Source organism: Parambassis ranga, chromosome 4, assembly GCF_900634625.1.
Source record: "Parambassis ranga chromosome 4, fParRan2.1, whole genome shotgun sequence".
NCBI lineage: Eukaryota > Metazoa > Chordata > Actinopteri > Ambassidae > Parambassis > Parambassis ranga.
Window position 1 is genome coordinate 2,831,665 of NC_041025.1, and position 14,822 is coordinate 2,846,486.

Below are 14,822 nucleotides of genomic sequence, written 5' to 3' on the forward strand. Positions count from 1 at the left end.
GGTTAAAATGGCCAATGAGAATATGAGAACATGCCTATTGAGGATTGAAATCTATAGCTTATAGCTGGGAAATTTTTTTAGACTTGAAATCCAGGAAGGATGTGATATTTATACTCACCTCCAATGGCCTCAGTGAGGCTTAACTTAACTGTTAATGCTTTTAGGTTTGCACAACACAATGCTGAGTGGATAAAACCATCTCATTCACTTCCACTAAATTGTTTAGCTTGGCTATTGGCAAATTACATACAATGACCACTAGCTGGCTAAGTGTGAGATGGTCACAATTGTGAGCATGTTTGAAAAAAAATGTAATGCGTACATAAAGCCAAGGTGCAGTCTCTTAATTGTACCAGGGGAAGTGCTAGTAGCCCTGCAGGTGGTTTCCGTAATGTGTGTAAAGTCACTGCAAAAATACGTGCAAGCAGTTTTTAATCCTAGCGGATATTGCGTTGATGAGGTTTAACGGAGAAACCTGTAGTTTTGGTTATGCTGAAACTCAAGTAGACAGCTTATAGCAATGGCGACTTCCATGTAAACTGTGCAGTGCAATGGCGGCCTCCTTTTGTCAAACTATTATTGTGTCTGTTGAAGCTCCTGCCAATAGAGGATGTAAAGTAAAGTCAGTCTTGCTTTACTTTACCAAAGCAAATGTTAAACAGCTTCATGTTATTTTAATTAGATTGAGTTACTGTCTCAGGAAATGTATTAAATCTGTCACTAAACTTACACACAATTTGGGTAATTTAACATAATTCTATAATTACTGCTATGTTTCATGTTGCATCTGGAAGTAGTAAACTGTGAAGCAGGCTATTTACAGTGTAAAATCTTCTGAGCAACATCACTGTAAGACTCGAAAGCAGCATTAAATGGAAGTGAGTTCACATGAGTAATTTGCAGCAGTATTTATTAGCTAGTCTATTTCTCCATAAACACAGTTTGTTTGCAGACATGGTTATATCAACAATCAAGAATCCTTATTGCCAGGCACAATGAAAATTTGATCAGCAGCTCTTGGCTTAAGGCACATAGTGTGAAAAAGGCACACCTAAAATATATCTTAAATATAAATATAAAAAAAAATAAAGAGTAACATATTCGTTTATGCCACAATGTGAAAGCTTGCTGGTGTTTGTGTAAATAGATTTAATGTTATGGGAGGTAGATAGGTAGAGAAACTAAGAGGGAGTCTGTTTAATAAAGACAGAGAACCACATGCTAAAAAACAGGCCACTGCATCTGATCCCAACCAGTGTGAGCCCTGTAACCTAAGCATGAAGTCTGCTCAGCATCCTGGAATTGGATTGTAATGGTTTCAACAGTCGTAAGTCTTAACTCCTGTTTTTTTTTTCTTATGCCCTAGCTAACCTCTGAGGGTGGTGTGCTGAGGGACATGCAGTGTGAAGACCCTGAGGAAATTAACCTTGTGATCAGCATCATCCAGGCGAAGCTGGTGTGCTGCTATCTGAGGATGAAGAAGCCCCAGCTGGCCGTCAAATGTGCACACAGGTCAGAGAATTCAGCTCATAGTTGAGCGCATACTGCCGAGCATGAGTGTCTCAGCAAGGCATGAAAAACACGTTCTGCTCTGTGTTTCTACAGTTTACCTTAAATAATAGTTACGCAACAACTTCAACTATCTTGCATGACAACGGGCTACTGAAATGTTGGCCATGTGACTAAAGGCAGCAAAAAAATGAAAAGTTTGTTTGCTTCACAATATATACTGTAGCTCTAACTAAACCAGCTGCAAACATAAACCACTGTATACATTAATTAGGCACACAGTTACTGAGTCCTGCACAAACTAAGAAATGTGCCAACTTTAACACTTCTAGTATTAGGAGGTCAGTGTTTGAATGCGTTATTGGTGAGATGCCTGTAATAAGATGTGTGGTTTACCCAAGCCGCAACTCTCTCTGAGGCAGAGAAATGAGGCCTGTGTGAAGGTCTCAATAATTGCATTCACCTCTTTGCCTGTATTTGGAGTGTAGGCAGACTATGATGCGGCCAACATGCGACAGTCAGAACCTCCCACAGGGCTTTAGTAACCTCCAGGTGACATCATGGAAGCGTTGTCTGTAGTTATGTACTGTCATCGGGTTTACTACAAATCCCATGCGATTAACCTTAACTGTCAGTGGGCTTTGGCGGTTTATTTTGAAGTAAAAATGCATCGCTTTCTGTCAGCTACTTCTATGAGTTAAAATACAAGCAAACTTATTGGTTTATGGTAGGGATGTCCCGATCTGATCATGTATTCGGAAATCGGGCCCAATTACGTGATTTCAGACTCGATCGGAATTGGATGTTGCCTCCCGATCAGGACTCGGATATATATTTATTAGGGCTCTCAAAGTGAACGCCTTCTCTGCAGAGTGGCTCTGTGTCCTGTAGTGTGGGGGTATGACAGTTGGTTTTGGTACAAGAGGTCCTGGGTTCGAGGTCTCGATGAGCTGCTGCGTGTCTAAAATCACCTAGCGTGGCGCTCTGGACACACACACAGGTTTTTCTGCAACGAGTGACTTGCTATTTGCCGCCTTTATAGAGAATCTTGAAAGTATCAGATCGGGACTCGGTATCGGCAGATACTCAAAATCAAATGACTCGGACTCGAGGGCAAAAAAAACCCAGGTTAAGGTTCCCATTTACTACAATGTTACTTTTGTAAATGTTTGCTTGGGGCTTGAATAGCCACCTAGAGCAAGCAAACAGACAGAGAGCGGTCAAAAAGAAGGTAATGTGTCACTGGGAGTCAATTAGGTACACCCAGACAAAGAAGGATCAAGCTTTGAAACACTGCAAATATGTAAAATCAACATGTCAAAACATTTCCAACATGTACAGAGAAAGTGAAAAGGTATCATATTCATGAGATACGACAGCCTCTGTCGTCTGCAGCAAATTTATGTTTGATATCCCTCTTAACCTTTTCCCATAATTAGGACTTAGGATAGGATTCATGCAATCATGACACTTCATGCTCCACATCCAGATTAGCCTCAGTCCACCTACCAGGGAAACCTGGTATCACGCAAGGGCGTATTCTGCAGCTACCTCATTTACATGCTAATGTTAATTCAACACTAGTAGCAGAAGCAGTTAAAAAAGATAACCTATTTAGCTAGATAGAAACTAGAACAGAAATTGTGATTGGTGTTTGTTTCCTACTGCTGTCCACTTCTGTCATGATGTGGACTCTTGGTGCCGTCTTCTGAACAAGAAATAAAAAATAAAAATTTTATCTCAAAACAACATACTCCCGGATTGCTACTTTCTACAGCAATCCTACCAAGTTTGAATATGATCATACCACTTCTTTTTTAAGTCGAATTGGCCTTATAAAGATCCTCTGAGCCTGGTGTCAGTGCAGTGCAGTGCTTTTATTCGGTCAGCTCCCATTGTGATTTGGAGGCAAGCTGTTGGGTCAGTGAAAGAGTCTGTAGTGGCTGGTTAGCTCAGATTGTTTTCTTGACCTCGTCCAGCGGATCAGGCACTGTGTCAGCCGCATGCAACTTTGTCCTCTGCTCTCCATCACTTTCTCCTACCTTTGTCTTCACCTTAGCCCTGTTTTCTTTCTTCTCTTGCATCCTTCTGTTTGCCTTCTCTTCCTTCTCCTTCATCTTCCTCTCTATGTGATCACTCTCTTCAATACCACTTAGGCTTTTACTTAACAAACAATGCAGTTTTGCAAAATGGTTTTCAGAATTTGTCAAGCAGACCTTTCTGTATCTATTTTTAGTGTTTGCCCAGATGTTTACCTGTTCAAGATTAGTTAACCATTGAAGGGATGGAAAAGATAATACACTGCTCAAAAAAGATCTCAATAAGTGAAATATTCCAGTTGAAAATCTTCATTCATTACATAGTGGAATACATTGAGAACAAAATAACATAAAAAATGATCAATGTAAATCAAAATTATTAACCCATAGAGGTCTGGATTTGGAAACATACTCAAAATAAAAGTGTAAAATCACATTACAGGCTGATCTAACTTGAGTGGAAAGTTCTCAAGAGAAGTCAGGCAAATGCCAATTACCCTGCATGGTGTTGGGCTGTAGGCACAAGCTCCACTTGTGGACGTCGGGCCCTCATACCACCCTCATGGAGTCTGTTTCGGACAGTCTGAGCAGAAACATGCATCTTAGTGGCCTGCTGGTGGTCATGTTGCAGGGCTCTGGCAGTGCTCCTCCTATTCCTCCTTGCACAAAGGAGGAGGTAGCGGTCCTGCTGCTGGGTTGTTGCTCTCCTACGGCCCCCTCCATGTCTCCTGGTGTACTGGCCTGTCTCCTAGTATCTCCTCCATGCTCTGGACACTGTGCTGACAGACACAGCAAACCTTCTTGCCACAGCTCTCATTGATGTGCCATCCTGGATGAGCTGCACTACCTGAGCAGCTTGTGTGGGTTGTAGACACCGCCTCCTGCTACCTCTAGGGGTGAGAGCACTGACAAAATGCAAAAGTGATCAAACATCAGGCAGAAAGGATGAGAGCAGAGAAATGGTCTGTGGTCAGCACCTGCAGAACCTCTCCTTTATAGGGCTGTCTTGATAACTGCTTCTCATTTCCACCTGCTGTCTGTTCCATTTGCACAACAGCAGCTGAAACTGATTCACAATCAGTGTTGATCCTAACTGGACAGGCTGATTTCACAGAGGTGTGACTGACTTACATTGAGTTAAGTGTTACCTTTATTTTTTCAGCAGTGTAATTCTTAAGTGATGTAAATTGTTGATATTGCTTTATTGCCTGTCAGATTGTGCTAGCTAATCTACAGAGCAGTAAGAGGGGGATGTTCAGACAGCCACTGTGCTATTGAGCAGCGCTTTTCCACACATGCAGCTACAGTTGGTATGGAGTTGAGAGGACTGTTGTGTGTGTATTATGATAGCTGAGAGGAACACTGTAATAGCTGGCTCACATTTCCATAATACTCCATGTGTTTGCTTCTCTGCTGGAATCCAATACTGGCTGAATCCGCCCCACAGGAAATATATTCTATCCAAACGATATTGAATGCTGCCCCTCCTGCCCCTCCGCCCTCCAGCGCCAATCGAAAGCTAACGAGCAAACATCAGGCTCAGTTCATGTTTACTCTAATGGTTAGATCACCTTCCTTTTACTCTTGTTGACCCACAGTTTTTCATTCTCTGACATGTTTATCATCATTGTATCTCTGCATTGTTAACCTGAGCAGACTAGTCAGCACAAGCTGAGCTGCCTTTGGCCTCCTCGCTGAAAGCTGCTAGCCCTGCCAGAAGTGGTGCTGGCCCTGTTCGTGTATTGCTTTTACAATAGGACTGTCCTAAATTACATTGTTTTGGGATCCAGTACATACATCCAGTACTAGCAATCAACTGTGTTTTTATTATGCTTGTAAGCACCTGTATATATTTATCAAGTGTAATATTTAAAGTTGATCAGAGCAGCTTAATCACTGTGGCAACAAGCAATGGACATTAGCTCACATTGGCACTAAATTGGCTCCTTAATAACAAACACAGCTAATTATGATAAGATAATTTAGACTCTATTCATTGTATGACTAGTATGACACTGGTTGCTTTGGAGGATCCAAAAGCACGTGTTTAGGTCAGTGACTGTAAAGCCTTGCATTGTAGAGAAGATAAGCGCTATTACCCACTGTGCTGTGCCATGAGGGCATTTTGAGACGGTGCCCCCCCACACCTGTGTGTCCCCTTTGAGTATGTGGTCTTGTGCTGACAAGGGAATCCGTTTTCAGCACTATTTGTAATGCACACTACTTTAAATAAGCAGTATATTGAGACACAATTCAACTTCTAGGACCCTCTTTTGAGTCTTGGTTGTGTCCAGTGTGTTTTTTTTTTAACTAACACTTTACTCTCTCTTTTATCTCCTAGCACACTCACTCCTAGCGAACTCCTGTGTGTGTTAACCTATCCTGACACGGCTAATAACTCTGTGCTAATTATCCCAATGTTTCTATTCTGTCTGTCAGAACATGGATTGATGTTTCATTTCTCTATCAAGGAAATGTGTCACAATAGTTTCATTATCCAGCTATTTCAGGTTTTAACATCATCAACCCTAGATAATCACACTAGATAAGTCGACCAGACCGTGAGGACAAACACCTGCTGTTTGCAGGTATGACTGAACTGTGAGGATTCCACAGACAGGCAGATTTCAGAGAAACCCTCATGATCCAACTTGACTGATCCAAACAAATATGCAGGCCGATCAAACTTGTCAGTCTGGCATAAAATTAGCCAGTGTATAGCCGGCTTCTACTGCAAGTACTTCTGATTGGTCAGTTGCAGTCTGAAGTGCAGATGTTCTGGTCATCAGAGATCTTGTCCAATCCACAAAAGAAGTCGAGTAAATTTTGTGGTACATCTGTGATACATTTAGGATGTATTTGTAGAATAAGTGGACGGTTCATTGCAGACAACAAATTACATAAAGGTGCAAATTGAACATGTACATTTATTATTTGACACCATGTTGTCTGCTTGTGTTAACATTCTGAAAATGTTATTAATCAATGATGACTTGTTTACTGTTTATTTCACTGACAGATTTGGTGTTAGTAGATCCGTCAGCAGTTATATAATTAAAGGTGTTTTTGCAGCCATCTTTCTGCCAGCTAACTGTGAAAATTGTTGTTTTTCATAAGATTTACAACATGTCCTGAAACTAAGGAGATAAACCTGCCAAATCATCACATTTGTGTTAGGTTGTTGCATTTATTGTTGCCAGTAAGAGGATATCACTGCAGTGTTTCCCACAGACCAGTTAGGAATTTGTGGTGGCATCTTGGCGCCGGTGTCACATCGGTCACTGGAGTCATTCATCGAATACAAGTTAAATATACACCTGCATGCTTATGCTAATGACAGCTTTTAAGCTAAATAAAGCATTTTTGTCATGATCCTGTGTTCTTTTGGGGTTTTGTTTAGTTCCTGTTTCTTGTTGTCCTCGTAGTGTTTGTCTTGCCTTGTCTCATACTTCCTGTTTTATTCTGATAGTCCTGCCCTCCTTGTGTATTGTCTCGTGTTTTACTTCCTGAGTTTTCCCTCCTTATGTGATTACCTGCCCCGCCCTAATGCGTGCCACCTGTGTCTCATTGTCTCCCCTGCTCCTTCTGTATATAGACCTTGTCTCTCCCTCTACGCGTTGCCAGTTCGGCTTGTCAACTTTGGATGTCTGTGGGGTTGTTGTCTTTGTCTTATAGCCTTGCCTCAGGCCCTGTTGGTGCGCCCAACCTTCAAGCCACCCCTCAGCCTTGATAGCTCGTGGTCTGGTAATGCTCTTTGTGTTTTCTGCCTTTGTATTCCTTAGTTCTTTGTTATAGTGGTTATTTTTTCTGTGTTCAGCCGTAGCGTTCCGGAGTTCCCTGCCGTAGTTTTTTTTTACCAGTAACCTGCCATGGTATTCCAGAGTTCCTTGACATAGTTTTTATGTACCTGTGTACTGTTGTAGTGTGCCTGAGTTCCGTTAGTTAAGTTAGTTCTGATACGACAATTAAACGAACCCTGCCTGGACTTTCCTCCACCTCAACTCCATCTATTAGAGGGCAGTAGAATTAGTACAATTACTCACTAAATTGAGCTTTTACTTGAATTTGTGCCTATTTTAGTTCCAGTCTTTAGATTCTGTGTCATTCAAGGAGTGGAGTGCAAACACAGCTGAAGCTCAAGGTATTTGACTATATAAACTCAGAACTTAGCTCAGCCCTTCTGTCAACCTGTTCTTGTGCTGTAAAATGACATTTTCTGGTAAAATAAAGGTTAAAATAAATGTATAATATAACCACATAAATACTGTAATTATATGGAACTGCTAACAAGGCAACCAACTCCAATAATAAAACAGCTTTTGGTATTATTCCTTATGTGACTATGGGCATATCCGTAGTTTCTCAACTGTAACCGACACCTCACCACCAAATAGGTGAACGGTGTCTTCTCTGTGCAAATATCCACTGATTCTGGGTTTTTTTAGTAGCTCGACAGAATCACAAGAATCAAACATCCTGTGATGAAGCATGGTGGTGGTACTGTCATGCATGTCAGTGGCAAGGACAAGAAGATTGGTCAGAATTAAAAATGTTTAAATCCTGAGAACACTACAACAGTTCTCAAAGGGGCATTTGGAAAGTGTTTCTCACCAACAGTTTTGTGTGATCCACCTTCATGGGACTGTAACTGGTCAGTTTACATGTTAAATTGCCAGAAATGGAATCAGCAGATGGTGACTTGGCACATAAGATGGAAACTTGCCACAAATGATACCGTGCAGCTGAAACATGAAACAGCAGCCAGTTACAGCCGTGTATCTTAATTAAAGCCATAACATGCATCTCAATGTGACAAAAAAAAGAAAAATTACAAGTCTCTGATCATTATTGGTCTTACCTTTCCTCCACAGATGCAGGAAGGGATGCTGGAGCTTCATAGACGATAACAAAATATTTTTTAATTCATGTTCATACCACTATTTTAGAAAAGACACTAAGCAGGTTCACATTAAAGTATATTTTTGTGTCATTAGATAATATCCTTACAGCCCTTTTAAATACAGTGATAAATTTACTTATCTTTTATTAATTGATTAATCAGCTATTCAAATATGATTAATCAACTGTTTTGGGGTAAGATAACTAATGTGTAATACTTGGCAGATTATTAATTATAAACTATATATTAATAATAATACTATATAATAATTATTAATAACCACAACTGTTGGTTAATCAAAACTGAACTTAAATTAATTTTAAGATGGAAAACATTGCCAAATTTGCTTTGCCTCTTTCTGAGACACAAGTCATACAAAATAACAAAATTGACATGAAATCTGTGAATGAAGTAATTTAAACATGACAGTTTGAGGTGTATGCATTGTGATTTCATTAGAAAGGTTTGTTTGATTGAAATTATTGATGCTTGTGTTCTTATGTTTTGTCCAAGGTAGGCTGGCACTAGAACAACTGTTTTTATATGCACACATCTTTTCAAACACAACAGTCCTCTAACAGAAAATGTAGCATGAACAGGAATATTGTTCTTGAACTAGCTTAAAAATCAGCAAATTGTGTCTTCAAATTAAATAAAAAGTAAAATAAGCTAATATTCACTCGATAAAATTCGTCTTTGATTTGGCTACAATCTAAAGATTTTATCTACTGCATTAGTTTATATTTTAGGAAGCTTTGTGCATTTAATGGTTAAAATTAATTTCCGAAAAATATACATTACATTTTCTTTTATCTTTTGATTTTTAATGGCCTGCATTTTGTTGTTTTTGCTAATTAAGCCTTTAATTCTAGATAGATAGCAAACTTCACATTGCTAACTATTTTGTGTATTTTAATCTTTTCCATTTAGATGTTTAACCAAAAAAAAAAGTTTTTACCATTCACCAAAAAGTGCTTTGTTCTTCTTGTCAGCGTCCCCCTTTCTGCTGGGGCAGGTGGTAGTCATTAATTTCTTCTCTGATAGGAGCAGAGTGGTGAACGGTAACGGCACTGGCAGCACAGCGCTGCCCACATTTGAAGTGTGGTTGTTAGGGATGACAATGTTTTGTTGCGGCTGCCTTGTTGTTAGTTGTTTCCTTTCGTTGCACCTTCCTCTGCCCGGGTTCTTCCATCTTACTGATGTCGGCAGGTTGTTGTGCATGCCGCCATTTTTCATTGTTGTTGCTGCTTGTTTTTTTGCAAGGGTGCCTTCTTGTCTTCCTGTTTTTGATTCTCTCGTTTTATCTCTTGCTCATTCTGTCATACTTGTGGGGTGCTAAGTTTGGCGTCTGTGGGAAAAAGAATATTTTAAAAGGCTTCAGGAGGAAAACTGTGCAGTGATGTGTGTGTTTTGGTTATATATCATATGTACTTTATGTGCTGTAGAAGACAAAAACACTGTTGTGAGCATTGTCCCTGCCTTGAGTCTAACCTCACCCATAGGGTAAATTTAATTGCAAAACATAATATGCCACTTGATCCAAGTAAAAGTGCACACGTGCTGCAGCTGAGTTGTGATCACATTTTGGAGCGAGGTAACAAAATTAACACCACGTCAAGCAATTGGTGTAGAAGGTCAAGACTGCTCATTTCTTGTAAATGCAGTAACATCTTCATGATCAGAGAGTAAAAACAGTCAGATGAACCAACTGTTCAGCAAGTGTAGACATTTAGATACATGTAAGTGAAGAGGTTTACTAGGAATTTGCCGTACATATAACAATTAACATGAAATAAGAAGCATGCATGGGTTAAAAAATAAAATAAAAAATAAGATAAATAACAATCAAACAAAGTAAACAATGTAATCTAAAAGTAAGGCTATAAATTGACATGACATTACAGACATACAATGAACAGAGCAGAACATGAGTGGTGGCTATAATGGCAAACAGACCCTGATATGAACAGAGTGTAACAGTGTAACAGGTACCACATGGATCGGTAAGGTGGTACTAGTGTGAGAGGAACATGTTCCCTGCACAGAGGAGGCTGCTGTGAGGCAGTCCCCACAGACCTCCATGTTCAAGTCATATTTACCACAGAGGTAAACATGTTAACAGCCTGCTACATCAATAGCACCTATAGCATATATATATGCTATATATATATATATGTTATATATATATGCTATATATATATATATATATATATTCATATATATATATATATATATATATGTATATATATTCATATATATATATATATGTATATATATATATATATATATATATATGTATATATATATATGTATATATATACATATATATATATATATGTATATATATATATATATATATATATATGTATATATATATATATATATATATATATATGAATAAAAGTAGGGCTGCATTTCAAAATAAGGTGAAAGGAAGGGGTGTATGTATGTTATTTATTCACCATGATATATGCTATATGCGGAGGGAAAGAAAGAGTTCCTGAGTCTGGTGGTCTTGCACCTCACTCCTGTATCTTCGGCCTGAGGGGAAGGAGAGTAAACAGACCTTGTGGGGGGTGGGTGGGGTCCTTGATGATGGTGGAAGGTCTCCTGTGGACTCTGCACTGGTAGATGCTCTGCAGAGGGTGCAGAGGAGTCCTGGTGATGTTAGTCTTCACCACTCTCTGCAAGCATATGGGGCGGCTTCTGGGTCCGGAGCCAGACTGTGGTCCGCCTGTTGGTGACCTCTGGTATATACCAAGGAATGGACAGTCTGTGATGTCATACTTAGGTTTTTTAAGAGCAGTTTTATGTCTTTGGAGATTCTGCAGACTCAGACTGTCACCATGTTAGCATCTTAACTCCGCTTAGAATCCAGGTTAATACAGATAGAGGCGAAGGAGTTCAAGTGGTGCTGAGATGGGATGGAAGCAGGAATCTCACCATGTGTGTCTTGCCTGGGTGTGGCAATTATTCTTTTTTTTAATTAAAAATACTGACACTGCCTGGTTAAAGTATCTACTTTTACTTATACACAGCTCAAAAAAAATAAAATAACACATCCTAGATCTCAATAAATAAAATGAATGAAAATCTTCATTCATTACATAGTGGAATATGTTGAGAACAAAATAACATAAAAATGATCAATGTAAATCAAAATTATTAACCCATGGAGGTCAAAATGAGGCTCAGTAGTGTGTGTGGCTTCCACGTGCCTGTATGACCTCCCTACGGAGGCAGAAAGGATGAGAAGAGAGAAATGGTCTGTGGTCAGCACCTGCAGAACCTCTCCTTTATAGGGCTGTCTTGATAATTGCCTCATTTCCACCTGTTGTCTGTTCCATTTGCACAACAGCAGCTGAAACTGATTCACAATCAGTGTTGATCCTAACTGGACAGGCTGATTTCACAGAGGTGTGACTGACTTGGAGTTACATTGTGTTCTTTAAATGTTCCCAGTTTTTTTCGCCAGTGTATTAATATCATCTTGTTACATTTTTTTTCATTGTAAGATATGCAGTCATTTACTGTTTACTTTGAGTGTGGGTTGATTGTATGATGATAATTTTATTGAAGGAAACTATTGGAGTTAAAACTAATTTCTGAAAGTTAGGCACACCATTTTTAAAGTGTAGACTCTCTCCTCTACCAAGAGGCAGTGAGGCAGTAAGGGTTCGGTGGGTGTCATCAGTAATGCTGTGATCAACGGCTGAATTTTGCCGCCTTTATTATTTTTAGGTGGATTGTCATTTGCAAACTGGTTCGGTTCATCATTGAAGGGACACACGGCCCGAAGGCTGTACTTTGTCTAGTCTTGATTATCACCCAAGCATGTTAACATTCAATTCAATTCAGTTTTATTTATTTTTTTCTGTTAGTGTGTGAGGGGGTGAAGATGTGAAGCTACAAGTGTGTGAGTGGGACAGACCCGACTCGACCTCAGTCCCATTCATTCAATTGCTCTGGCCGAATCTGGACACAGACGGGTAGTGTGAATTTATCACCACTACTTGATCCAAACCTGCTTTTTCTTCGCTGTGTTTTTTCCAAGCAGTCGTCAGTTTTTTGGCAAACAACAAATTGCCGCATTACCACCACCAGCTGGTATGTTTGCTGTATTCAGTTGGCTTTAGTTGGTTTGAAAAATCATGTAGTCTGTGATCCCTTATCAGGAGCAGTTTAGTGTGTGACCCCATCATCATAAAAAAATCTGCTGAAGCCAGTCTGGTAGTGTGTCCTCCTAGTCTTTTTAAAATCAGTTAAGAATGAGAAAATGTCATGTGATGTATCCCCAGCCCGTAATGAACATATAAAGTGAGTTACATAAATGTAAACATGCCGTATTGTAGTCGACAGCTTATTTCCATTCGTGAACCACATCCATTTATACACACACACACCTATACAACCAAATCATACATTATTGCACCGTTTACACCAAAGTAATTTTTTCATACACATGCATCAAAACTAGGTCAAAATATAAAGATTTCTCAAACATTCATGGACACACATCTACTCACATATTTTTTTTTATATATATATATATATATATATATATATATATATATATATATATATATATATATATATATATATACACACACACATTATTGTGCAAACTCCAGCCACAAATTGTCCATGCATGCACAACAAAATAATTAAAATATAAGCCTTAACTTGTTCTATTTTTTGACTCACTTTCGGTCAGACAATGCAGTCTGACCGAAAGTGGTTCACCTGTGAGGTATCGTCAGGTCACTTCTGGTTGCATCCACATTGTCCTTTGTGGATTAATATTGCATTTAATAAAATCCGGTGCAAAAAAATGTAGTACCTTTTATATCAATCTGTTTTTAGAATTACCATGTTTTTGAAAGTCCAAGAGTCTGTACTTTTTTTTAAGATGTGACTTTTGGAGCCAGTCCCTATCTATGTATATCTATACAGATGGTCATCTAATTAGAATGTCATGAAAGATTGATTTATTTCAGTTATTTCATTCAAAAAGTGAAACTTGTATAATGTATACAATTATTCCACACGGACTGATATTTCAATTGTCTTTTAATTTTGAAACCTGGTACCACACTCTAATTAGCTAATTAACTCAAACTATATGCAAAGGCCAGTAAATGGTCTCTCAGTCTATTTCTGTAGGCTACACAACCACAGGGATGACTGCTGACTTGTCAGTTGCTCAAAAGACGACCATTGACACCTTGCACAAGAAGGGCAAGACACAAAAGGGCTGGCTGATCACAGAGCACTGTGTCCAAGCACATTAATAGTGAGGCAAAGGGAAGGAAAAGATGTGGTAGAAAAAAGTGTACAAGCAATAGGGATAACTGCACCCTGGAGAGGATTGTGAAACAAACCCCCATACAAAAATGAGGGGGAGATTCACAAAGAGTGGACTGCAGCTGGAGTCCGTGCTTTGAGAACCACCACACACAGACGTATGCAAGACATGGGTTTCAGCTCTTGCGTTCCTTCTGTCAAGCCACTCTTGAACAAAAGACATCGTCAGAAGCGTCTCGCCTGGACTAAAGACAAAAAGGACTGGACTGCTGAGTGGTCCAAAGTTATGTTCTTAGATGAAAGTAAATTTTGGATTTCCTTTGGAAATCAAGGTCCCAGAGACTGGAGGAAGAGAGGAGAGGCACAGTCAGTGTCAGTGATGGTTTGGGGTGCAGTGTCATCTGCTGGTGTTGGTCCACTGTGTTTTCTAAGGTCCAAGACAATGCAGCCATCTACCAGGAAGTTTTAGAGCACATCATACCTTCTGCTGCTGACAAACCTTATGGAGATGCAGATTTCATCTTCCAGCAGTTTTAGACAGGACTTGGCACCTGCTAATTGGCCAGCCAACTCTCCTGACTTATTGTGAAGAGGAAGATGCCATACGCCAGACCCAATAATGAAGAAGAGCAGCTATCAGACCTCACCTGGGCTCTCATAACACCTGAGCAGATCCACAGACTGATAGACTCCATGCCATTTTGCATTGCTGCAGTAATTCAGGCAAAAAGGAGCCCTAACTAAGTATTGAGTGCTGTACATGCTAATACTTTTCATGTTCATACTTTTCAGTTGGCCAACATTTCTGAAAATCCTTAGTATTGGTCTTAAGTCATATTCTGATTTCCATACTCAATTTGGGTTTTTCATTGTCAGTTATAATCATCAAAATGAAAAGAAATAAACACTTGAAGTCAGTCTGTGTGAAATGAATGTATACATTATATTAAGTTTCACTGTTTGAATGGAATTACTCAACTATATCAACTTTTTCATGATATTCTAATAATATGACCAGCACCTGTATCTATATCTACATCTATATGTTTGTGAAACCAGCAATTACGGTG